The following is a 27,078-nucleotide window of genomic DNA, read 5'->3' on the forward strand; positions in this document are numbered from 1 at the left end:
GAAAAAAACGGAGCTGGAGGAATCAGACTCCCTGACTTCAGACTGTACTACAAAGCTACAGTGATCAAGACAATATGGTACTGGCACAAAAAGAGAAATATAGATCAATGGAACAGGATAGAAAGCCTAGAGATAAATCCACGCACCTATGGTAAACTAATCTATGACAAAGGAGGCAAGGATATACAATGGAGAAAAGACAGTCTCTTCAATAAGTGGTGCTGGGAAAACTGGACAGCTACATGTAAAAGAAAGAAATTAGAAGACTCCCTAACACCATCCACAAAAATAAACTCAAAATGGACCAGACAGTCTAAAACTCTTAGAGGAAAACATAGGAAGAACACTCTTTGACATAAATCACGGCAAGATCTTTTTTGATCCACTTCCTAGTGTAAAGGCAATAAAAACAAAAACAAACAAGTGGGACCTAATGAAACTGAAAAGCTTTTGCACAGCAAAGGAAATTACAAACAAGATGAAAAGACAAGCCTCAGAATGGGAGAAAATATTTGCAAACGAATCAATGGGCAAAGGATTAATCTCCAAAATATATAAACAGCTCATGCAGCTCAATATTTAAAAAACAAACAACCCAATCCAAAAATGGGCAGAAGACCTAAATAGACATTTCTCCAAAGAAGACATACAGGTGGCCAAGAAGCAAATGAAAAGCTGCTCAACATCACTAATGATTAGAGAAATGCAAATCAAAACTGCAATGAGGTATCACCTCATAGCAGTTAGAATGGGCATCATCAGAAAATCTACAAACAACAAATGCTGGAGAGGGTATGGAGAAAAGGGAACCCTCTTGCACTGTTGATGGGAATGTAAATTGATGCAGCTATGGAGAACAGTATGGAGGTTCCTCAAAAAACTAAAAAATAGAATTACCATATGACCCAGCAATCCCACTACTGGGCATATACCCAGAAAAAGCCATAATTCAAAAAGGCACATGCACCCCAATGTTCATTGCAGCACTGTTTACAATAGGCAGGACATGGAAGCAACCTAAATGCCCATCAACAGACGAATGGATAAAGAAGATGTGGTACATATATACAATGGAATATTACTCAGCCATAAAAAGGAACGAAATTGGGTCATTTGTAGAGACGTGGATCCATCTAGAGACTGTCATACAGAGTGAAGTAAGTCAGAAAGAGAAAAACAAATATCATATTTTAACACATATATGTGGAACCTCGAAAAATGGTACAGATGAACTGGTTTGCAGGGCAGAAATTGAGACACAGATGTAGAGAACAAACGTATGGACACCAAGGGGGGAAAGTGGCGGGGGAGGCGTGGTGGTGTGATGAATTGGGAGATTGGGATTGACATGTATACACTAATATGTATAAAATGGATAACTAATAAGAACCTGCTGTATAAAAAAATAAAATAAAATTCAAAAATAAAACGTACACACACACAAAATAAATAAAAAGAAGAAGTGGTTTAAATTGATTATTTAAAGTGGCAACAGTAACCAGGGAAGCATCTATAAGCAATGAAATCACTATTGGAAGGAAAGAGCAGGAAAAACAAAGGTTAAGTGAGCTGAATTCTCCCCTCTCCTGTCAGAAATTCAATAAACAATGTCTATAGTCAATAAATCAAAAACATCAATATAAATACATGATTCAGAAATGAAGAGATAATCACCATAAGAATTGAGAACAGCAAATAATTTTTTTCTCTGAAAGCAGAAACAGAAAAATAGTGATTAGGATGTTGATCGTTGTTTTTAATCCTAAATTTTTCAGAAATATTTCGCTTTTTAAACTACGTGCATGTTTCATGAGTTTCTTGGGTAAACATTTAAAAAAGGTCTGTTATTGCTAATTAGTAATAGAATGTATGAAACATTAGATATGTTGAAAAACTTTTAATTGTTATGATACTGCTTTTCTTAATATATCTACCTAATATATCCATCCAGTGACTACTTCTCAGTAATATTAAAAAAATGAATGTGATAAAAAGTATATCTGTATCCCAATAGGTAGAAATGGATACATTTCATTACCTTTGAAGTAAAAAGCAATAGATTTAGAATTGATAAAAGAAAAACACTGTGATCATTTTCTGGAGTATGCCTCAGTTGATAATTATTTATCTTATTTGTGTACGTTCTTTCTCATTGCTAGGCAATTGAGATATTTATACAGTTACATCACAGCTTTTTATTATTATGTACTGGAAACTTTGATAATAAAATGGGAGCTCATCTTGCTCACTAAACTCAATTGAGAACAATTTTAGTAAAAAAAAAAATTGGAAGAATTAAGGAAGCAACCAGCCAAGTACTAATAAAAATCAGATGCACTATAAATTGCACAAGATCTGAATATAATCTGTTCTTTGTTAACATCAAATAATTATTCAGTAGCATGAGGTTTCAATTCACTATATATTAGGGATATGCAATAGTTGTTAGTGATAAATCACATAGCAGCCTAAATTAAGGGCACTAATCAATTAGGTTTGATGTGTTGCCATTTCTTGATGTCAGATTATCTATTAACCTCTGAATGGTTTTTAATTGAAGTAACTTGTATAAATGTTAAAAGAGTATCATCTTTATTATTCCGGGTTATTTGTAGCAATATGTTCATAAGGTTGGCAGTCTTTATATTCTGGAGCACTAATATTGCACAAACTGGATTGTCATGTTCTTATTTCTTGGCTAATTACAGCTTCCATGGCATGTGACTGTGAAGCATGAGCTTGAAAGCAATCCAAGGACTTATACATGTCCGAGGGACCATGGAAAGGAAAAAGCAGACTCTGACAAGAGATATTCACATTTTTTCTAAAACAAGTAGATTTTTGTTAAATTTTTACTTTGATCCAGTTTCCAGACATTTAAAACACGCCCTGGAATCAGGATGCTAAACTTTGAAATTGATTTTGGTTACTTTGCCTTGGGTAGGTGCTTACGAAATCCAGAATCCTAAGGTTGATTTCTTCTTTATTGTATCTCCCTTGTTTATTTCTCTGACTTGTCACACAATTTCCATTTTTGATCTACACAGTTATACAGATCTGGAATACTTTTCTTAATGGCCAACTACAAAATACATACCACCCAGTATTCACTCAAAGGTACTTTCTGATTAAGTTATCCTTTTGGTTTATTGTCCCATGTTTAATATAACCCACTTGTATTACATAGGAGATAATTGTATATGACCCCCCCCCCCCAAATTTGCAAATGTCACATAACCATCTGATGATGGTTGGGGTGTGGAGAAAGGAATGGAGTATTCTAGGAAGTTGGCTTAGACCAAATTTATTAACTGCCTTCTGTGTCTCTTTCAGTTAAGTTGTTTCAAATTCCCAATCTGTGTATGTTGGGGAGAAGCACAATTTGGAGTAATACCCATTAGAGCTGATTTTTGTGGATGATGTTGCCTTTCCCACATAGCTACATACTAGTAACCTCCAAATCAGAAGATATGTAGGAGAAAATATTGAGACTTGGGAAAGAAGAAGGAAGAGGAGGGGGAGGGGAAATGATATATGCAAATGAAGATAACCTGCTTAAATTATCAAAGCAGGTTAAAGCAACCACCTGAGAGTGCATTTAGTTTCTGAAATCCTTAGATTCTCCTTAGAAGTTAACGCTTTACCTGAAGATCAAGCTGTTCGTTCACACGATTTTCCCCCTTGTATGACGTGCATGATTGTAGCTTAGAATATGTTGGGTATGTGGGTTAATGGGGAGGTGTGCCCAAAGCCCTTGGACTGAACTTTTAAAACATTTAGAGCCTAGTCTTTAAAAGGTTAACTTACTGCTCCTATGGGGCATCCTTTTGCGGGCACCACCTGAGAGAGTTGCTGGATTTTCCCAGGTCTTGCAGGAGGACGTGCTCCCTGGCTTTGTCTAGGCCGAGAAGATCTGCAGTCAGGTACCCTTCCCGGCAGAAACCAAGCTGGTCACCAACACCTGTACACCTGTAACATTTGATGTACTTGGCAGATCTTACTACGTTATTCTTAAAATTTCTTTTCCACTTGGTAATTAATCTCAATTTTTGAAACTTCCTGGAATGAATTATTTTTTCAAGCCTTTTGGACATAGGAGATTCCTGTGAAACTGCTACACTGTTAAATTTTGGCAAAGATGGACTATGGTATGACCCTTTCCACTGAGTAATGGATTTGGATTTCATCTAGAACAGGTATGAGGTACAGGAGGTAATTACCATCTCAGTCAGTTAAAAAGGTGTGACTAAAGATCTTATTTGAACACAGGGAGAGAGATTGCACTTCTCTACTTAGCCAAATGATTGAACTTTATCAGGCAAGCACACAACTTCCAGTTGAAAGGTGGGTGAAAGAAAAACCCCAAATGAGACAGTCAACTAATCTGTTCTTTAGTCTCCAAAATGCTTTGACTCGGCCATAATTTCTTGAGTGCATTATTGGCTGATTATTTTTGGTGGGGTAGAAAATAGGTTTTAACATAGCAGTGGGACTTTTTTCAACCACAACAGTTCTTTTCTGTTTTTTAATTGTAAAAATTAAATCATACCATAAAAAGCTCAATTATCCATAATGCCAGAATTCTAACAAGGCTATTCCAGTTTTGCCTATTCATTTCTTATCTTTGGCAGGAGCTTTTAGTGGGCACAGAAACAGGGCTTAAATCCTTTTCAGCCTGATACAACAAAGGGGGTTTGAAAAGGGAAATCAAGAGGAAAAAAGAGTGAAAGGTTTGCTGTTTCCAGCAGGGCAATCTTCCCCAAAATAATTCCTTCTGGCCTCAAATCAAAGGGACTAGATAAGCAATTCCTCCCACCATCCTGGGAAAAGTGCAGAGCAGAATGATTTTGCAATCCACTCAGGAAAGACTGTGGGAAATATGAGATTTGAAAGGTGGTCAAGGTGAGTCTGTGAAGGGTCATTCATTAATTCATTCATTCACTGATGCAAACTTTTACTGAGAACATGCTATGTGGTGTACTTTGTACTATGCACCGGGAATACAGAGGTGAATAAAGCACTGTTTCTGGCCACGCAGAGTTCATAGTTATTTGGAAGATGCTGATGTGTGCAAAGAGGTAAGTAACAAAACCACATGGCGAGGTTGTAACACAAGTACCACCAAGTTTGGTGGGAGCCAGGGAAGTGGACAACTCAGTTCGATTATGGAACTTGGGAAATTAAACAGAAAAACTGGTACCTGGCTCCCGAAGAATGAATGGAGACTGCACAGTCACGGGTAAGATGATGGAGGATGTTATTCAGGAAGATTAGATCCTGGGTGGCAGCTTGGCAGGGCTCACAATGAAAATGAGAAAGAGACACAATAACAGCTGCCATTTAGTTTCTACTGTATCAGACCCCATGTGTCTATTGCTTTACATGCATTAATTTTCACCACAACTGTTTCAAGCTAGATATTATTATCCCCATTTTACTAATAAGGAAACCAAACTCAGAAAGGTTAAGTAACTAGCTTAAGGTCAAAAAGGATTCAAATACACATTTGTCTGGTGCTCTGTGACCACTGAACTCACTCAGTCCAGCTATGCAGTTTTTAGACTATCAGAAACCCTAAAATCTGTCTTGGGTAGCCCAATTGAAAAATCACCTTGAGAATGGACATACAGCTTTTATCGAAAAGAAGAGAATGCAGACACAAAAATACGACTCAGAGCTGAGTGAGTCCAAGAGTGGTCAAATCAGTGACTTCCAGAATCCGTCGAAGTCAGGTAGACTACCCGCAGCTGGTCAATGCGGGCTCAAAGGCAGCCTTCCATTTTGAACGTGCTGGTTAGGTCGAATCTACCCTTCTCGTTTGTTTGTTTTTCAGTCTGCCAAGAGACAAGTTATATAGACAGAGGTTGTATACCTGGCATTTTAGTTCAATAGGATTTGCTTGACAGGGTCTGCTGTAAATAGAGCCTATAGCGCCTAAGATTATAATTTTAATGAAGCGTTGCCATCTAGAGGTAATTTAGAGAGCTGATGTAGCGTTGCCGTAGCAAGATCTGGACTCGGGGTGGATATTTTGAAGTCAGATGTTAAATAAAATAAATTAAAAATATATGCTTTAAGAACATTGTTGTTCTTAACATACACCAGACAAATTGCCTGTAGACATTGCTAATCACTCTTTAAATTCACTATTAGCAAAAGGATTAAATATATTTAAAATATTTAAAATTTATTAACTTGTTTTCTTTCTTTTTAAAAATATTCATTTTATGACTTGTGTTGCTTTTTTCCTAAGATTAGTACTCCACATGTTTAGGAAAATCAATTCTGTATTTGTTAAGCAAAGGAAAATATTTATAGAACATTTTTCAATTACCCAGTTAGTGGCTGTGTTCCAAAAATTGTTTAAGTGCTTATAGGCACATGCTTCTTTTTGCAGAGACAGCTATTCTAAATGGGAAGTCAGAGGCCAATTTATTTACCATACAATTGTGTTGAAAGACTGGATATTTCTCATGGGGAGAAAGGAATACAATCTTGATGCATAGATAGTATACAAAAGGGTGTGGGGGAGGCACTGAATGAGAAATAGGTTTTTATTTTAACATCAAATCTAGTATTTGATCTTGTATTTTTCCAAAACGTCATTCTTCTTTCTCTCACCGCTTTGAGGCTAAAATTAGATTTTCTTTTCTTGCTTTATATCCAGTCCTCATTGCTTATCTAGAACCTTGGCTCCAGGGGACTTGAGATCCAACTCCCGACTCTTGTCTTCTTTCACCTTAGTAATTTTGAGCTCATCATTGCTCCATACTCACTCCCTAACATCTCTCAAGGTGATTCTTTTTATTTTTAATTTTTTTGGCGGTACGCGGGCCTCTCACTGTTGTGGCCTCTGCCGTTGTGGAGCACAGACTCCGGACGCGCAGGCTCAGCGGCCATGGCTCACGGGCCCAGCCGCTCCGCGGCATGTGGGATCTTTCCGGACTGGGGCACGAACCCGTGTCCCCTGCATCGGCAGGCGGACTCTCAACCACTGCGCCACCAGGGAAGCCCTCTCAAGGTGATTCTTGAAGAATGATTCTTACAAGGAGTAGCGCTGTGCAGGAGGACAGGGCATATATCCAAATCTTTGAGTGAGGATCTTCAGTTGAATGTGAATAGTTCCATCTCCATCTGCCAAGTTGATATGATAACCAGAAAGCTAAAATTCATTGTCATCGCTAATTCATTCATTTATCCATTCATCTATTCACTCACACAGCACTCATGCATTCAGCATCCATTACATGCCAGACATTATCTGAGTACTAAACATGACAGCAGGGATTCTTGCCCTCATTAATCTTACAATTTAGTATTACTGATCACTAGTGAAATATCTTCCCCTCCCAATGTCCCTCTAATGTCTTCCTTGTTCTTTCATCTAATCTCTTTTTCCTTGAACATGTGAGACCATGAGTGGAGATCTCCAGTCTATTCAAAAGATTCAGTCTACGCAAGAGGGAAGAGATATGGAGATATATGTATATGTATAGCTGATTCACTTTGTTATAAAGCAGAAACTAACACACCATTGTAATGCAATTATACTCCAGTAAAGATGTTAAAAAAAAAAAATTCAGTCTAGGCCCATAAGATTTGGCTAGACACCTTTTAGTGAGGATGTGTGGGAAACCTGGAGCGTCTTTTTAAAATGGCAGCTCTATCCCAGTCTACTCTGCCAGCATCTTTACAGGATCTGGACCGTTTCCCTTAATCACTTCAGTTTGTGGTCAAATGCTTGGATTCTTCAGGAAACGACAACCTTGTATTCTTAAATTCTCAGCTGCTTGTTCCATGTCCTTATTAAATATCTGACTCAAGACTGGTTTTCCTGGTACGAATAGCTCTTCCAAGAAGTAAGAGAATAGCCACCTCAGTTTTGATAACTCTGTGATTCTCACTACCTGACCTCCTGCCTTAGCGATTTTAGGGGATAAATACCAGAAAAAATGATGGGATTTCCATCAGCCCCACAATTCTCTGCAGCTTGCAGTCAGATTTAATTATTTGCTCCATGACAAATATGACATGTCTTTATCAGGAAAACTTGACACATGGGAGGAAAGGCTTTTGGTTCCCAAGCTACACAAATGTCATTTAATGAATATAAGAACTGAGTGGGAAAAAATATCCCTCAGAGAAAATGATCACTAAACTCTTAGATCTCTACCACCCCAAACTCTCCAGAGCAGGAAAGAGAGGGAAGAGGTTCTTTGGGATGAAACGCAGAGCACACAAGCAATCTGAGATTTGACAGAGTAGAATGTTCTTGTTGAGGGTACTACTTATCTTGCAGGGAATGAATAGAACTTCATGGAAGAAAACTATATAGTAGAGAGGGGGAGAAAGGGAGGGTGGAGTAAAGTAACAGCCTAATGGGGGTGTTTCAGTTTGGTGGGCTGCTTTTTTCTACCCAGTAATTCAGGGGACTGATTCATTCCATTTATGGGTCCCCCAATGCCTCAATTCTAGTAGACTTTTGTTTTCTAGTGGAAGAAGGGGAAAAACAGAATGGAGAAAACTCACCATCTTCCTAACGGCCTTAGCCTGGAAGTGACCAACATCACTTCTGCTCATAATCTATCAGTGAGTACTTGTCAGTTGGCTACACCTGGTTCCAAGGCCTCTGGAAGGGAAAGCACACATTTTTAGAGAACAGCTAGTTGAGTCTTTGAGGCAAGAGAAACTACATACTACTACACGATGTTAATGCCATTAAGAAATAATTTCAGTGTTTTCATGGTGGTCTGACAATCATTCCTTCATAAGCCACTCTTAAATTATGTTGCAATCACAGGATCAAGTGTTTGTTCTTCTCAAATATTCAGAAAGTACAATGTCATTGATTGTAAACAAGCACCAGTTTGGGAATTATTAAACAATATAACTAAGCAAAGTAGCCATCATTTATTGTTTACATCATGTTTGTGAATTGGAAACACACATGAGATAATAGTCACTCTGCAGCTTAAAACCCCAGAGATATTTCATCTCAGCAAAACATCTAAGCTACTTTCAGGGACTAACACCACATGATCTAGTCCTTACCTACCGTTCCAACTTTTCTCACTCCACGTCTCACTGATTCACCGCATGTTTGTCGTGCTAGCTTTCTTTTCTGCCTTCAGTCAGTTCAAGAGAATTACAATGTCAGGACCTTTGCTGCTCCTTGTTCTTGTGCTTTTCTCCTCCCAGATTTGATCATGGCTCTCCTTTTCTCAACGTTATGCTTTACCTCAAATATCACTTATTCACGAAGCCTACTTGGCTGCTTTATACTATCTCATTGGTTCCCTCACTACCTCATCTTCTCTAGTTACATATTTACTGTCTGATTTCTTTAGGGAAGAAATTGTTCTCTGTTCACTGCTATTTCTTTCTTTCTTTCTTTTTTTTTTTTGCGGTACGCGGGCCTCTCATCCCGTTGCGGAGCACAGGCTCCAGATGCGCAGGCTCAGCGGCCATGGCTCACGGGCCCAGCCGCTCCGCGGCATGTGAGATCTTCCCGGACTGGGGCACGAACCCGTGCCCCCTGCATCGGCAGGCGGACTCTCAACCACTGCGCCACCAGGGAAGCCCCACTGCTATTTCTTAAGCATATAGGATATAGGTAGCTGGCATATAATGGGCACTTGATAAATATTAGACTAAATATGATATAAAGTTTCTTAATATCTTAAATATATAGATTTTTCCTTGGTTTAATAAATCAAAGAAAAGGTTTGGGGTTAAAAAGGCTTACACAAATTATTAGATAATTTTCATTTCTGAGAATAAGAAGAAATCATTATGAAGTCTAGACAAGTTAGGCACAGGTTGGCTTTTATGGGTATATGTATGTGCAGGAGGGGCACCTTTCTAAAAGACTATTATGTTCAGTGCTTATGTACATGATCTCATTTAATAATCAAAGCAACTACCTGAGGAATGTACAATGATGGTCATTTTCTAGAGGAGGAAATTCAGACTCATTTAGTTTAGCAGGTTTTCAATTTATTCAGGGCATAAATCAATTGAGCTGGAATCCAAACCCAAATCTTCTGGTTCTAGAGCCCCTGCTCTTTCTACTGAGGCACCTCCTTAATCAGCAACCTCCATATTCAGAAACACCTCTTCACAACAATAGCATCACTTCCATGAAACACATTTATTAAATTTTATGGTAAGAAAAATTGGGTCACTTAAGAATGAATGAGTCAGCTAATCTACCAAAACACCAAACTAATGGAATTGTTGGAGATATGGAAAATAACAGTGAATCTTCCAGTTCCAGGTTGGAAGTCCAATACCATCAGCATAATCTAGATTTTTAAAGAGGTTAACATTAAGAAAGAGTGCCACTTTGTGCTAATTTTTATACCAGGGGCACTCCTGCCTTCTCAGAAAGGATTTATGAAAGTGTGCTGATGCATTTGCATTTTGTTCATTTCATATCTTTGAAATTTGTAGACACACAAAATAAAATAACATTCTATTGAAGATGAAGAAAACCATAGTCTTGGAGTATTAGTCATAATTAGGATTCCCTCAGCTCTCAGGGCAGTAAAAACCTCAACTGTACCTCAGTATGTATTCATTCTTTTCTACTTTAACTTACGGGAAGGTAAAGCAGATAAGTTTTACATCTATGTCTTATCTACGGTTTGAAAATGTTGGAATCCTGGTGAAAACTTTAGGAAGAGGGTTGGGATGAAAAAGAGAATGACAGTCGAGATGGAGGCCTCATCCCCACTGCTGATTCTCTTTCTTTCCCAGATCAAGGACCATGGCATGAGCCTCGTATTGAATAGAAATAAAATCTAATCACAAAATGACATTCTCATTTATTAAAGCAAGCTTCAGGATTTTTCTCAAATCCAACCAAGGATTAGTATTCAAGTTTGAAATGAGTTATGAGATGCTTAGGCTAATCTCCCCTTATAGAAATGAACACTGGCATTTATCCAGTGATACTCTTTCTTTTGTTGTGGAAAAGTTGGAATTATCTAATTATGACTGTTGTCCATTATTAAATAAGATGTGCTCAGATCTGTGAACATCATTTCCAGGAATGTAAATAATGTTGGGAAGGGGAAATCAGTATACTTAAGAAGCTCCTGCTCTAAGCTTCTTTGTCTGCAAATTATTCTGGCTTGTTTTATGGCTGTCTAAAGAAAATTCTGCCTACTAAGTGCCTCACATTAGTGTGTGATTGGATGTCTCCGTTTAACTTGCCTTAAGGTGAGAGTAATGAATGACACCTTGTACTTCATATTTCTGCTTTAGAGAAGGTAATAAAAGGAATCAGAAAAATTTCTCTTTGAAGCAGTTACCTTATTTCCCACAAAAACCTTAGTTATTGTCTATACCAACTCTTCTTACCAGCTCCCATGACTAAGTGAACCTTGGAAACATGGAGGTCCTCAAGAAAGAAGAGTCCCACCCTAGGCGGAGTCCTGGAGGCTGCGTAGGCAACACCAGCATCCCTCCTGACATTACATTGAGAGAGATTAACTGATCACTTTCCTGGTGTCCTTAAATTTACAACCCACTGTGATGCAAACAAGCTAAGTTAGACCTGGTCTATTACAAAGACATGGTACCCAGTTTTGGTTGGTCCTAGGTTGGAAGAAAAATTGATTTCCTCATTAGCAATTAGAGATGCTGCCATACTAATTTGCCTGAAGTAATGAACTTCACATAATTTAATTGAATTTCTGCCACATATCTGCTTTGTGCTCTGAGTTGCGTGCCTCACGATGGGGGTGAACCAAGCATGATCCCCACCTTGCTATTTACAGTCTAGCGGGCATATGAGTCCAAAAAAAAAAAAAAAAAAAGATAAAAAGGAGTTTAAAGAGGAAAAGAGTAAAGTGAAGTAAACACACACCCACACACACACACAAATAAACAAAACCCCGGAAGGAAGGATATTGTCCTCGCTGTGATTGAAGAGAAACCTGGGACAAGATAAGGCTGGAGACATAAACATGGGTCAGATCACACAGGCTTAGTGCTCTAATGCCAAAACATACAGGCATTGTGTATCATCCAAATAAAATGAACATTTGTACACCTGCTGTGTGACAATCTCATTAAAGACTCACAATAACTCTCTATTTTCAAATGCTCAGTTTTGTAGATGAGAAGTAGGATTTAAGAGGATTAAATCCTGCTTAAGAGGATTAAATGCTCAACTTTCACCAGAAAATGTGTGGTAAAACGTGGTAAAGAATCCAGTTCTCCGTGCTCCTTTTTAGGTGACTTTAACATAAAATAGTAAAATATTTATCTGCCAGACATTTTACACACACACATCAAATAAATATATTCAAGAATCAAAGCAGTTAAAATATTTCTGTGGGCTGTATAACAAGTTCAAATGTGAGCAGTAGAGTGCGTAATCAGTGTTTAGGACTGAATCTAACACTAAGTGAAAGTCTGTCCAATTGTATATGCATCTCCTTTTCGTGTTCCTCAGTCCTTCATCATTTCTTGCCTCCTCCATCTTCATTGCCTTTTCCCTGTGCTCCCTTCTAATTTGCCTTTATCCTTCTTTTATTCTTTTCTTTCCTGTTCTCTCAACTAGGTGAGAATATTGGTGGTACGCATTGCTTACCAATGCATTATCTTATTTTAAAAACATTATAATCTACAGCTCTCATGCACAAACAAGTAGGCAAAACCAAGAATAGATGCAGCAAATGAATGGGTGGATTGGGAATAGCTCAGTGTTTTGGAGTCAGAAGACCAGCCTCTGAGCCCAGTTTCTGGACTGAACTTTTGCAAAGCATGAGAAATTCAGCTTTCCTACCTGTATGATGAAGATAACTTTTGACCTTTTAAACTCGTAGGGTCATTGTAAGGACCAATTTGGATATTGGAAGTGGAAGTGATGTGTCACTAGTGATAAGCTATTAAAAAATACTACTACTTTCACTGTAGGTGCTTAGATGCTTTGACCCATTTCCTATTGTTACTACTCTTTTGCGAGGCTTTTAAATGAACACTTAAACCATTGAAGCACATAATACCTAATGATATATTGGCCAAAATCATCCTTATATCATGAAAGACTGACGTTTGTGAAGTGGATTTTTCATTTGGGAAGGAGACAGTCCTTTGCTGACTTTAAACAGCTTGGCACCGTTAGGCAGTTCACTTTTCCTGGAGTGTTGTTATAGCGCCATCTGCTGGAACTCGAGGAGGCTGACACTAAAGACTTAAAGGAGCCTATCAAAGATGTACATAGACAAACGATTAAATTCCTGTGAGCTACGAATAACTATAAGCTTTGTTTGAAATAATAACTCATTTCCTTCGTATACTGTGGTATACCCATGTAACAAAATACTATGTGGTATTTAAAACAATGAAATGACTCTGAAATGAAAGTAGTTCCAAGATTTATTAGAAAATCTAAGAGAAAAGTGCAGAACAGTGTGTTTTATTGTATTATTGCTTTAATTCAAATATAGATTTTGTATGTAAATGAATATATTTGAATAATTTTGATAGAAGGTATTATACATGTTGACATTTTAACTCTTAACAGTGTTTACTTTGGAGGAAAATTCTTGGTGGAGGTATGGCTTCATTACTTTTAAAACAATCCCTGTCTATATTGTGTAAATCTCTATCTTGCACATATATTACTTTCCTCTTATTCTACTTTATTTCTAATAAAATAATTGGGGTTATCTGTATAGTGAGAGTTTAGAGCCATTTGTTTCATTTTTATGTTTGCCTATGCCTGAAAATTGAGTTAATAGAAGTGTTCTTTTTTAACTCCTTGCTTTATGCCTCCATAACATTTTGTCTATATTTGTTTTATAGCAATTATATTAATTTGGTTCTAGCATAGTTACTATAACAATACATCCTAACATTTTCAGAACAAACATCGTTTCAAATATTCTGACCTTTTGTCTCCAGTAATTACTCTTGTACTTTTTAGACTGTGAAGTCTCTTTTTTTTAATTGTAGTAAGTAGCTCATTGTAACAGACTTTGCTACTAGCTGTGTGAACTTTAGAAAAATTACTTAATGTCTAGGTGCCTTGATTTCTTATCTGTATAAGGAAGATAATGCTATCTATCTTAAAGGTGTTTATGAAGCTTATAGAGCAGGAAACAGGTAGAAAATACCCAATATTCACAGTTGTTGAGACTGCATATATGTGTAAGTGTTATGTGTGTGTATGTTGTGTATCTGTCAACCTCACTACTAGTTTGAAAACTCTTGGAAGGCTCAGATGTCTTATTCATCCTCAAATCCTCAGAAGCCAACAGAGTGAGTGCCTTATGTATTAGTAATAACAACTCTTTCTAAATTCACTTCCTAAGAGTTTATGAGAGAATTATCAAAAAAAAAAAAAAATCTAAGCATAAAGAGAAACTAGGATGTGAACGTGACCCTTCACAAAATTTGAATTTTTGACTCTGGATATTTTTCTACCTAGGTCATCTTTCAACCTAAAGTTTTATTTGTTTGTTTATTTATTTATTTATCTAAATATTGTTATAATCCTTCCAATGTGATTTATTGGAAGGTTTTATTTTGTGTGTATATTATTACCTTCCCTACCTATAAACAACAGGGCTTTGCATGCATGAACTTTGTATTTGAATGCAAAAAAGTTCCCACGAGTTATTGATGTTGCAATGTAACTAGGTATTGTCTTTCAGGGCAGGGACTGGTTTACTTATCTTTACATCTCCAGCATCTAGCATAGTGATCAGAATTGAAGCACTCCATTAGTGGGTAATTATAAGTACAACAACTTGTACTTTCAATAAGTTTTATAAAACTCCCGTTTTTAAAGAGAAATCAAGTCAACTTGGAAGGAAGGGGCATAAAAGAGGTCATGAAAACGTAAAGCAAGAACAGGGTCAGCAATAGCCTATGAATCAGGGAACAAAATGCTAAAAGTAAAAGAGGAAAAATCTTTGTATCAAACACATTAAAAATATATATGTGGGCTGTAACTTGAAATATATTTAGGCATTATTATGATACAATCAGTGGCTCTGGGAAGTAATGTTAAGAGTGCACTTACCAGATAAACAAAAAACACTTTAAACAGTGTTTTTGAGATAGCTGACGTATAATGTGCTACACACTTTTGAGGTATACAATCTGATACATTTTGACGTACACGTACACCCAGGAAATCACCATCAAAATCAAGATGGTGAACATATCGTCATCTCCAAAAGTTCCCTCAAGCTTTTTGTGTAATCTTTCCCTCCTGCCCCTCCCCAAACCCTCCCATTGCCCCGGGCAACCATGGTAGGCTTTTCTTTTCGTCACTATAGCTTAGCTTGCGTGGTCTAGGTTTATACATTGTATATATATGGAACCATTCAGTGTGGACTCTTTTTTTTGTCTGCCTTCTTTCATTCAAAGTGCTTATTTTTAAATCCATCCATGTTGTTATATATATCAATAGTTCGTTCCTTTTGATTGCTGATGAATAGTGCATTGTGTGGACATACCATTTTGCTCATCCATTCCCCTCTCCATGGACTTCTGGGTAGTTTCCAGTTTTTAACTATGGCGTATCAGAACATTCATAGATGATCATACTCTTTTTGTATTTAATGAATAATTATCTTTGGCTCCAATAGAAACATGTTATCTATAAAATTACTTTAGATTATTTACTTGCAAATGATAAATTATCTTTGATTCTCAACATAAGAGTTATCCTTTCTCATTTATGCCATCACTGCTACCAGATTAATCATCCTTAAAATGCCACTGACTTGCTTAAAAAGCTTTGATGGCTCCACACCACCTGGGTGTGACTCGATAACATTTTAGATAGTAAGGTATGTTTTCTTCTCTCAGCTCTGTGTAATTTTCCTCCCCGCTACCAATTCCCTCATTGCAAGAAGGTAACCAAAGCTTCCTTTGCCCTCTGCTTTAGGGGATTTTATGTTGTGGAACCAAAAGGAGAAGTTGCTAGGCAAACTAAATACAGTATCCAAGTTTTCCAAACTTCTGCATATTGAGGGAATTTTATGGACAATAATTCCAGAAGGGATGGGTTGGAGGCAAGGATTGTTTGGCTGGAGATCTGAGATAGTTGGACCTGGAGATATTTGGAGACCTTACTTAGCCTAGACATCAGATGAGACTTCTATGGGTCTTGTGAATATCTGAGTACAACTACCTGATTTCCTGCAGAGTCTTTCATGACAATCCTTCTAGTGTTGCTGAAAGATGTCAAAGGGGACTGATGAAGACCTGGGGCCTTGGGAACAACGACAGAAGGCTTCAAGGCCAAGGTTGCCAAAGAAGCATGAACAAGAGGCATATTGTGGACGACTACTGAAGAAAGATGTATGGGGTTATTTCCTCTAACGTTTATGACCAGTTAAAACACCTAAAAGTAGAAGTTGGAATTCCGCAAGCACGACTGACATTGGATTTTCCACTAGTCAGGCAAATGGAAAACTGAAGCAGGTTATATTCCATTTGGAAAAATAAAGGGGAAGTGACATTTCTTTCCCACTAGTGTTGCAAAATTAAGTCATACTTCTTACATCCACAAAGTCGAAGTTAGGAATGCATCTGGCTACAAATAGCAGAAAACTCAACCAAAGGTGGTTTAAACATAAGGATGTATTTTTCTCATGAAACACCAAGCTCAGAGGTCACCAAGCTGATCGCTAGTGTCCACCTTCCCAAATTAGCATGTTGACCCTATTCTTCTGTTAATTTTTTGAATCTTAGGGTCACAAGGTGAGCCATGAGAGATATAGGCTTGTGTCCATGTTCGGGGCAAGAAGAAGAGAGAATGGGGCTGTGCTGATCCCAGTTGTTCCTTTCATGGGAAAGCAACAGATGTACTTGAAACCTCCCAGCAATTTCCCTTTGCCAAGAACTCTTTCTCCTGACCACATTTTACTGTGATGCTGGGAAGTGAGTATTTTTGCATAGCCTAGAGTGACAGTAAACAAGTAATAGGGAGTTGGTATGGGGTATTGTTCAGCTAATCCACAGGATCTGCCATGCACTGAAATTCCAAAGTGATCTGGCCCGTACATAAGGCCCTCCAAGTCTAGCCCCGACTGATCTTGAAACGGAGCAGGACCTTATGGTCCTTCCCCGCCACGTCCTCTGCCTGCCTTTTGTCTGTGGAAAAACTTTAGCCAAAGGATAAGTTTAATCAGAGAAGTGAAAAACTACAAAAGCAAAGGAAAACAGTCAAACAGTAAAAAACAGTAATAGTTTAGTCACTAAACAAAGTCAAGGACCTTTAGCTCCTCCTCAAGGGCTATAGATAATATTCTGAGCCATATCCTGTGAGCTGTCTTATAGATACTGAAACCCTCACCGGGTGGAAGAAGCTAACTACATGATGACCAGGCTGTAGCATCACATAAGCTGCCACAATTCTGAGAACTGGCCTCAAAGAAATGGGAACAAACCGACCCTGGAACGGAACACTAACTTTACTTAAACAATCAAGATGACACTGATCAGACCACTGCATGACTATGACTGTCAGAGCTGACTGTGCTGTTTGTGCATGTAGCCCCCTCCCTCCGTCTGTAAAAACTCTTGCCCACTGATCGTCAGTGGTGGGGGGGGTGGAAGAGTTGGCCTTTGGGCAGAAGTCCACCCTCCCCCTGTTGCCACATCCAAAATAAAGCAAACTTTCCTTTCCACCAACCTTGCCTCTCTACAGTAAGTCCCCTACATACGAACGAGTTCAGTTCCAAGAGCTCATTCTTCAGTCCAATTTGTTCGTAAGTCAAAAAAAGTTAGCCTACTCCAAAGAAGATACACAGATTGCCAACAAACACATGAAAGAATGCTCAACATCATTAATCATTAGAGAAATGCAAATCCAAACTACAATGAGATATCATCTCACACCGGTCAGAATGGCCATCATCAAAAAAATCTACAAACAATAAATGCTGGAGAGGGTGTGGAGAAAAGGGAACCCTCTTGCACTGTTGGTGGGAATGTAAATTGATACAGCCACTATGGAGAACAGTATGGAGGTTCCTTAAAAAACTAAAAACAGAACTACCATACGACCCAGCAATCCCACCACTGGGCATATACCCTGAGAAAACCAGAATTCAAAAAGAGTCATGTACCAAAATGTTCACTGCAGCTCTGTTTACAATAGCCAGGACATGGAAGCAACCTAAGTGTCCATCAACAGATGAATGGATAAAGAAGATGTGGCACATATATACGATGGAATATTATTCTGCCATAAAAAGGAACGAAACTGAGTTATTTGTAGTGAGGTGGATGGACCTAGAGGCTGTCATGCAGAGTGAAGTAAGTCAGAAAGAGAAAAACCAATACCGTATGCTAACACATATATATGGAATCTAAAAAAAGAAAAAGAAAATGGTCAGAAGAACCTAAGGGCAATACAGGAATAAAGACACAGACCTACTAGAGAATGGACTTGAGGATGTGGGGAGGGGGAAGGGTAAGCTGGGACAAAGTGAGAGAGTGGCACGGACATATATACACTACCAAACGTAAGGTAGATAGCTAGTGGGAAGCAGCCGCATAGCACAGGGAGATCAGCTTGGTGCTTTGTGACCACCTAGAGGGGTGGGATAGGGAGGGTGGGAGGGGGATGGAGGGAGATGCAAGAGGGAAGAGATATGGGGATATATGTATATGTGGAACTGATTCACTTTGTTATAAAGCAGAAACTGATACACCATTGTAAAGCAATTATACTCTAATAAAGAAGTTAAAAAAAAAAAGTTAGCCTAGGTACCCAACTAACACAATCGGCTATATAGTACTGTTCTGTAATAGGTTTATAAAACTTTTCACACAAATAACACATAAAAACAAATAAACACAAAAAATAAAGAAAACATTTTTAATCTTACAGTACAGTACCTTGAAAAGTACAGTAGTACAGTACAGCAGCTGGCATACAGGGGCTGGCATCGAGTGAACAGGCAAGAAGAGTTACTGACTGGAGGAGGGAGAGGAGGTGGGGGATGGTAGAGTGAAGGATCGTCAGCAATAGGAGACGGAGGTCGAGCTGCAATTTCCCTCACGCCAGACATTGATGGCACAGGTTCTGGTTCCTTGCTGGATTCAATTCTATCTGCCCTCTTGAAAAAGTAATCCAGTGATGTCTGGGTAGTAGCTCTTCTTTTTCTCGTCATAGACGACACGGTAGCACTGGATTACATTCTGAACGGCTGCTGCAACCTTTGTGTACCGTTCTACGTTTGGGTCATGTCCCTTAAAACCTAACAGTGCCTCCTGAAATAAAGAAAATCCCCTTGCCATTTCCTGCATCGTGAATCTCTTCAGGTCTTCCGTTACTTCTTCTTCCTCTTGTCTCTCTTCGTCCTTTCTCTGGGCCTCCAATTCCATCAGGTCTTCCCTAGTAAGCTCCTTGTGTTGCACAGCAAGGAGTTCAATGAAGTCGTCCTCTTGCAGATCTAGCTTGAGATAAAGATACTCTGCTACTTTATTCTTTACTGTACTCTGTACGGTAAAGTACACAAAAGCACAACCACTTGTAGAGGATGCACGCATGTGACAATGTACGCCAGACACGTGAACTAACTTACATGATTGGACGTGTGAATGCACGTTCGCGTCTTTGAAAGTTCGCCACTTGAAGGTTCACATGTAGGGGACTTACTGTACTGGCTTTTGAGCGGCGAGCAGCCGGCTACAATCTGACTTATCTTCTATTTAAACTGACAGGGACTCTTTACTCCTTCGCAGGGATCCCTCACTCTTCTTCAGATGCTGCATTAGTATTCTTGCTTCTACTGCACACGTCTGATCCCTCTCCTTCATATTCTTTCTTTAAGTCCTACTTGCTTTATGAAATCTTCTCCACAGATGTACATTACATTGATTTTCACATTTTTAAAATGTACTGGTAGGTACCATTTAAAATAAGTGATATATTTGTAGCTTTTAAATTGTAGGGTGTGAATAATATCCATATGCTTTATAGAAGAAAATAAAAGAATGCGTTGGGGACCTCTCTTAGTGAGATGTTTAATCATTTTAAACAAAGAAGTCACAGGACTCTGAGAACTTCCTACTTTCTGTAGAAACTCATGATTATTTCCACCTAACAATGTTTCAACTCCTTTCCAAGGGACCTAGTAGGAAAGAGAATGAAGGTGCTTGCACAAAATTCTTATCTTATAACTCAGTGACTTTTCTTGATCATAGAGAGACTAAATTAATATGAAGATTTCTGGACCTATTCCTAAGCATAATGATCCTTATGAGCTTTTAGGGTCCTAAATCTGCATTTTTATAAAGGTTTCAGGTGATTTCGAATGAGGTGATCTCCTGATCACATTTGGAAAGTCACCTCCGCAGAGAAGGTGGAGCCATTAAACAAGCTACGCCACAGACACCAAGCGAAATCGAGAGAGCTGCAGTGTTCCTGTTGCTGGGGTTCATGAGCCATGACGTGACTGATAGTCTGTGAGTCTTTGTCAGGATGGTCTAACACTGGGACTCTCCAACAGGCTGACTTGTATGGACAACATGCCATGCCCTCTGCTTTTGGTTGGAGCCCTGGCAGAGGGTTAGAGGGCTGAAGATGAATGGTGTAAGGATAGTCAATCTTCTGTCTCCTTGCAAGTTGCCTTAGTCTAGTTTTATCCTTGCACAGAATGTCATTGCTTATCACAAGGTGGCCTGCCACTCACAGGTCTGTCTCTCTGAGTTCTGGTAACCACGCCACCTCTTGTTCCTTAGGATCTGGGATGTTCACAGAGTCACGGCTGCTGGATTTGGTCACTGCGGGTGTCATGGTTCCCCTTCATCTCTTCAGCTTTTATTTATTTATTCACTTTTAATTTTATTGAAGTATAGTTGATTTACGAGGTTAATTTCTGCTGTACAGAAAAGTGACTCAGTTATACATATATATATTCTTTTTCATATTCTTTTCCATTCTGGTTTATCACAGGATATTGGATATAGTTGCCTGTGCCATACAGTAGGACCTTGTTGTTTATCCATCCTGTATATACTAGTTTGCATCTGCTGATCCCAAACTCCCAGTCCATCCCTCCCCACCTCCCTCTTGGCAACCACAAGTCTGTTCTCTATGTCTGAGTCTGTTTCTGTTTCATAGATATGTTCATTTGTGTTGTACTTTAGATTCCTCAGCTTTTAAATAGACACTTTATATACAACCTCTTTCTCTTTGAATTTTTCTAATATGAGTGTGTTGCTATTTCTTGCTGTCTATTGGTGTAAAGAGAACTGGAAGACAGAGTGGGACAGTCTAATATGGCTATAATCTGAATTCTATGAGTAAATGAGAGGATAAACACAATGAAAAATATATATAATATATAAATATAGAAAGTAAAATATAAAAATACAAATCAATGAAAATTAATAAATATCCAGCATGGATTAAAGATAATAGTCTTGATACAGGGGAAGCAAAATATTTACCAAATAATATAAATTAAGATACATTAAATTTATGTATAACAGATACTGCAGAAAAAGAAAGAAAAATAAAAGACTGTCAGAATGAAAAATGGGTTACACATAAATGAATGGTAGTTAAACTGATGCCTTTCTTAGTTGCAACAAAGGAAGCCAGACGACCGTGGAATAATAGATTTAAAAGAGTGAGAGAAAATAGCTATCAACCTAAAATTGTAGACTTGGGAAAAATGTTTCAAGGATGAGGGTGAAATAAAGGTAGCTTCAGACAAATAAAAGCTGAGAGAGTTTATTTCCAGCAGACTATACTAAAGGAATTTTTAATGAATGTGATTTAGGAAGAACAAAAATGATCCCTGAGGAAAATCTGAGAAGCAAGAACTGAGTCAGCTCTGCAAATGGAAGACCTGTGGGTAAGTCTAAAGAAATATCAACTATATAATTTGGTAATGATACATGTAATTTCTGAGGTTAAAAAAAAAAGATAGATTTAAAATCTTGAACAGCATTGTCGTATAATTTGAGAGGTACATACTGCAGTGTATTAAATAAAGCTCCCCTATTGTAAGAATGACGATCAATGTTTAGGGGGTTGTACACAGAGGCCAGGCTTGTATTTCCGTAGAAGAGATTTAAGGCAATTATCTGGGAGTAATTCAGGGGGAAAACTCTAATGCAATTTGCTGAATCCAGAGAAGTGCTTGACATTTTGCAGGGTTTCCTCTTCCCAGCATTTCCAAAGCAAAGTGAAACTATTTTGCCTTCAGACAGGAAGATGCAAGATGGTGATGGGCTGAGATACTGAGGAGATTCCTTTTCCTGATTATTTGGGAGGGGTCTCAAGAGGGGTTTCTATTCCCAATTACCCACCCTTTCATTCCAGAGAGGCAGCTGGTAGGAGAGGCCACGTCTAAATTAGAGACGGGGTTCACATGCTGAATGGCTGGCATGATAATAACTCAGAATGGCGGCTACCGGCCAGAACAAGGATTTCCTTCCTCTGCCCCAGGGTTTTCTTTAACTGAAATAGATTTCTCTTCATGTTTTATGCAGTTCTGTACCAGAGCAAACTACATTTTATGGGCAAAAAATAAATAGGTCATGGAATCTCTTCTTTGATTTACTGCTTTAGTTGGGGTCTGCACTAGAAAGTACAATGAATTCTCCTTCTTTGCAATGCTGGGCCAGTCCAGGTAGTCAATTTGGTTTCATTTTGGTTTGAATGCTTCCTTCAGACAGGATCTGATTTCTTCTAATAACCACCTTGGCACACACTCACGGAAAGGCAGGCTCTTCACTTACCAAGCTATTTGTTAATGTTCTATTAAGCCCTGAATTCAAAGTGCAGACTTTTACTTTCTGTCCAACAGCAGTACCTGACTTTGGGCACCATGTTTCAAGGGCAATATAAGCAGTTTAATAACCTAGAAAGATTTTCATAATTTCTTTCACTCTACATTTTACCATTACTCATGGGTTATAAAAGGTAAAGAGATTGATTTTCTTTGCTCAGAACAGAATTCTGTCTCTGGTTTTCCTTCAGAGATGAGTATAGGTCCCAGAGCATCCAGTTGCTCTTCTGGAAGTCTAACAGCTCTCAATTCACCTTACAAGTAGCTTCAGAGGCATGGTACTTTGGAGAACTTGGATTCATCTGCTAAATAAAACTTTTCAGGCTGACTATATGCTGCTTATCAGTATCATGCACTGATATGAAAATAATTTAGCCCCTAAAAATATTAATTTGTATTTCTCAAGGAAATTTGACTTTGCCTAAGACCTAATTTTTTTTTTTTTTTTTTTTTGCAGAGCAGGATTTCCATCAAACAATGCAAGGGAAAAATAATTTTCCAAATAAAAATTTCCCAAAACAATGCCACTTTGACTTTGAACTCTTTCAAGGTCCTTCATTTTTTGTTTTTGTTTTTGAAATTAACAGGCTTCACAGAATTAAACAAATTTCTATGAAGAAGAAAGAAGGGTAAGGGCTTAGACAACCTCCAATTAGCATGGAATTATTTTTCTCTGTTTCGTTGATAAGACACACTTATCCTTAGTTTTTAACCAATGAAATTCAGTTGATAGAACTCTGTTTTGTGAGTTGGCGTGGGATTCTATATTCCACATCAGGCACTGAAGGAGCATCTATATTTTGTAAGCCTGAAATCTCTGCCTGTTCAGGTCACAGAAGTTCCACTTCATTTGGAAATAGGAGGATCCATATTTATTTTAAAAACATAGTTATTACATTTTAGACAAATTGTGAAGAATATCAATGCATACATGAAATAGAAATGTACAGCTCAGTAAGTTCTTGCAAAGTGAGCACGCGTTTGACCAATGCCCGAGTCAAAATAAAATGTTGGCAGCAGTTCAGAAGCACCTCTATGTCCCCTCCCAAATATTAAACCCGAATGTGGCCACTAGCTTAACTTCTAATATAATAGTTTAGTTTTCCCTACCTTGGAAATATATTTAATTAGAATCATTATTTATATACATTAATCTATATAATATCTATCTATAATAGATGATCACTAGATGGATAGCTAGATATAGAGATAAAAATGTAGATGTGTATACTTTTTTAAAAATTTATTTTATGTTTTAGTTTATTTATTTTTGGCTGCATTGAGTCTTCGTTGCTGTGCGCGGGCTTTCTCTAGTTGCGGCAAGTGGGAGCTACTCTTCGTTGTGGTGCACGGACTTCTCATTGCAGTTGCTTCTTTTGTTGTGGAGCTCAGGCTCTAGGCGTAGGGGCTTCAGTAGTTGTGGCACACAGGCTCAGTAGTTGTGGCTTGCGGGCCCTAGAGCGCAGGCTCAGTAGTTGTGGCACACAGGTTTAATTGCTCCGCAGCATGTGGGATCTTCCTGGACCAGAGATCAAACCCGTGACCCCTGCATTGGCAGGAGGATTCGTAACAACTGTGCCACCAGGGAATTCCTAGATGTGTATACTTCTGTTGGCAGTATACTGAGGAGTAGGTTGTGGGATCTTTGTGTTACATGTCTGTTCATGTCAATAGTGAATAAAATGCTGTTTCCAGATAGTCATACCATGTACTCTCCTAATGAATAGTACTGAGTTCCTCTTGCCAATGTTAGTAGTGATTGGTGGTGCCGTTCTCTCCAGTTTTAGCTACTCTGCTGCATAAGTAGTAATGCCTCACTGAAGTTTTAATTGGACTTTTACTGATGACTAATGGAGTTTGAGCATATTTTCAATTGTTAGTCTCTTCTTTGTAATTCTTGCCCATTTTTCCACTGTGTTGGCTGTACATTTTCTTATTGATTCATGCATGAGGTTTGTTTTTTTTTTAAACATTCTGGATATGAGGATTTTCTTGGCTAGATGTATTACATATTGTACTCTGTATGATATATTTTGATGAACAGACATTCTAAATTCTAAAGTGATTTGTATTATTGATCTCTTCCTTTAAGCTTAATGCTTTTTATATATGGTTTTAAAAACTCTCTCCCTATAGCAAGGTGATAAAGACATGTTCCTATATTACCTTCTGGAAGTTTTATTGTTTTGCTTTTCTTACTGAGAGCTACAGTTCATCTGGAATTACTTTTTGCATGATTGGATGTGTAAGTTTTATCTCCTTGCATATGGATATACTGATTACAGAAGTCCCAGGGTTTCCTCTCAACGTTCTCAGACATTGACACTACACATCCATCTTTATATTATCTCCCCTGCATTAAAATACAGCACTTGTATTTTATGAGTTAGCATTTAGTACCCATTTATGATTTAATTGGTCAGACTTTAAAACTTTTGCTTTATAGAGGAGATGGCGATGAAAAAAGGACTGAGGAATAGCTAAAATTCTCTCTGCTCCACCAGATGTTTTCAGAGAAAACCCTACATGGCTGTCTCACCTCAAGGAAGTTTCTCTGTTAACATGCTCGTCCATTGGTTAGTTGCTTGTCCCAAACTAGTTGCTACCTTAGGCTGGCAGAGCCATTGGGTCTTCTTGTTCACTTGTTTCTGAGATTGCTATTTTAACAGGTAACATTCTAAATTAAGTTAGGTCTCTCTGCAAAGGTAGCAGAGGTAAAGCAAAGTTAGCAGGTTATGGTTTCCATAACCTGCCCTGTTCTGATTAAAACCACTGCCCTGACAGAATTCTTATGTGAAGCTCAATATTTTTTAAGAATAGATGATTCTATTTGGGAAAGTTTGTTTCTTGAATGCTGAAATGTCTGTTTTGGACACTTTCATTTAACTTCATAGTTGCTTTCTTGGGGAAAGGATTTGTCGACTGCTTACTCCATCATGTGAGAAGTCAGAGTTCATAATGATATTTTAAGTCACAAAACATCATGCTTTAAGAAAATTGTCTAATTAGAATGTGTGTGTATGTTGTACAATATATTAATCAAATATTCTACCATCATTCAAAGGTGAGAGTTCCTCATTGTAAAAAACAATATGGGAGGGACTTCCCTGGTGGTCCAGTGGCTAAGACTGTGTGCTCCCAATACAGGGGGCCCAGGTTTGATCCCTGGTCAGGAAACTAGATCCCACATGCTGCAACTAAGAGTTTGCATGCCACAACTAAAGACCCTGCCTGCTGCAACTAAAGATCCCTGAGGAGATGATTATATAACACCTCAACTAAGGCCTGGTGCAGCCAAATAAATAAATATTAAAGAAAAAACAATATGGGAGATGTTAGTATACTGCTAGCATTTAAGGCCATGAAACTAAATAGGACCACATAGGAAGTGATTTACATTAAAAAATTATCCTAGAACTAAGACCTGGGACATTTAAATGTTTAGTGGTTGATGAGTTGATGTGGAAACAGCAAAGGAGACAGAGAAAGTGACGACTGAGATATGGAAAGAACCAGGAGCAATGCCCCATAAACCAAGAGGGGAAAAAAAGTGTTGTTGTTTTTTCAACTGGTTTATTCAACTGGGTCAGATCTTGCTATAGTCACATGAAATGAGGACTGATATTAATACACGAGATTTGATTACATAACGGTCACTTGTTAAATGTTTCGGTGGGGTGGGATCAACAGAAGTTTTATTGGAGTGAATTCTATAAATATGAAAGGAGAAAAATTGGTTCTAGGCAATAATTTTGAAGAGATTTTTCTATAAAAGAAGAAAAAAAATGACAGGGGTATAGCAGGAGCAGTCCATGGGTTCAAAGGAGATACTATTTAAGATGAAGATGGGAGAGAATAAAACAGGATTATAAGTACGATCTAGCAGAGAGAGGATAATTGTTGTTTCAGAAGAGGTGGGAGCCAATTATATAAGAATATTAGAAGAATATTAGAAGAATGAGCTCTTGATAACAAGGAAGATATAGAGGAAATTTGCAGAAGGAATATAGAAATGTAGGGGAAATTGGAGGACATGACTTTGGATAGGAGTTCATCCACAGCAATAGAAGAGAAGGCAAAGTACTAGGCACAGATTCAGAGGGAGATAAGATGCCATAGTGAGACCTCATGGAAATGGAAGTTCTCTTCTGGTTTCAGTAGGAAGTAAGGCCATCATTTGAGAGTGAGGATAGCAGACAAGGCGTTGGATATTTGAAGAGAGAGAGGAAGTCTAAGAAGAGTGGAATATTTGATTGATTCCCTCAAATAGACAAGCCTGTGTTCCTAAAACAAC

At 38.1% G+C, this 27,078-nt stretch overlaps 1 protein-coding gene across 6 annotated transcripts in view; it reads left to right on the forward strand.

The window, feature by feature from the left end:
- Positions 1-27,078, forward strand: part of LOC307179626 (uncharacterized protein C8orf48) — a 219,028-nt gene that overhangs the window by 62,042 nt on the left and 129,908 nt on the right. For all 6 annotated transcript variants that reach the window (XM_079909031.1, XM_079909033.1, XM_079909034.1 and 3 more), the window contains exon 3: positions 21,771-21,845. The gene's annotated coding sequence lies outside the window, so the exon portion shown is untranslated. The remainder of the gene's footprint in view (positions 1-21,770; positions 21,846-27,078) is intronic.

Source organism: Stenella coeruleoalba (assembly GCF_951394435.1).
Source record: "Stenella coeruleoalba genome assembly, chromosome: 21".
NCBI lineage: Eukaryota > Metazoa > Chordata > Mammalia > Artiodactyla > Delphinidae > Stenella > Stenella coeruleoalba.